This window comes from Calidris pugnax, unplaced genomic scaffold, assembly GCF_001431845.1.
Source record: "Calidris pugnax isolate Ruff unplaced genomic scaffold, ASM143184v1 scaffold125, whole genome shotgun sequence".
Classification (NCBI taxonomy): domain Eukaryota; kingdom Metazoa; phylum Chordata; class Aves; order Charadriiformes; family Scolopacidae; genus Calidris; species Calidris pugnax.
In genome coordinates this window covers 3,950,267-3,951,191 of record NW_015090906.1, presented here as the reverse complement: position 1 = coordinate 3,951,191, position 925 = coordinate 3,950,267, and the positions used below count along the sequence as shown (strand labels likewise).

The window sequence follows — 925 nt, the reverse complement described above, 5'->3', positions numbered from 1 at the left end:
GGGTTTCTTCCTGGGGCAGTTTGGCTTTTTTTTTTTTAAAGTGTTTTTTCCTTTTTTTTTTTTTTTTTTTTTTTCCCGCGCCTCAGCGGCGAGCCCCCCGCGGTGCGCGGAGCTGCGCGGCGCGGAGCCGACCCCGTCCCTCCGCCCGCACTCGCGGCAGACTCATTCCAATATGGCATCCGCGCAGTGCGCATGCCTGCCGCTCTTTTTAGCCCTTTTTTTTTTTTTTTTTTCTTTTCTTTTTTTTTTTTTTTTTCTGATTTACCAGCCAACTCCTTCAGTGACCTTTTTCAGCAGTTTCAAAAAAAAAACAAAAAACCCACATACACATCCCAACCACCACCTCCCCGGCTCCTCCCGCCCTCCTACGCGCCCGCGGTACCTCCGCGCCCCGAGCAGGGGAAATGGAGTAAAGAAGATCGGGGAGGGATTGAAAATCACCCGTGAAATAGATTCCGCGGTGCGGGGCAGCGCGCAGCGATAACGGGCTCTCGCCGTCCGCGCGTTAAATGCGCTAAAATAAGCATAAAGCGGTTTATAACGGCAGCTCTGCCTCCCCAGCGTCGTGTGTGTGTCGTTCCCCCCTCCCCACACCTCTCTCCGCAACCTTTTATTTCGGTTTTCCCCCCTTTTTGCGTGTCGGGGAGAAACTTGGCGAGGGAGGGAGATGGGGAAAGAAAGGAAAGAAAAAAAAAATAATAATAATGCACGGCGTCCCCTCCGCTTCGCCAGGCTCCTGCGTCCCCTGCTTATTCCCCCCTCCTTGGCAGAAAATAAAAAATAATAAAAGCAGGCGAAGGCAACAAGGCAGGATGCGAAATCAACCGGTGCGTACCCCTCCGCGCAGGCACCCGCACAACTTTCTGTCCTTTGCTCCGTGATTTGGGGTTATTTTTTTTTCTTTTCTTTTTTTTTTTTTTTTTTT

The 925-nt window shown here is 50.9% G+C and overlaps 1 protein-coding gene across 1 annotated transcript in view; it reads right to left on the bottom strand.

The window, feature by feature from the left end:
• Positions 1-925, bottom strand: part of SFMBT2 (Scm-like with four mbt domains 2) — a 188,246-nt gene that overhangs the window by 186,352 nt on the left and 969 nt on the right. The gene's annotated exons all lie outside the window — the stretch shown is intronic.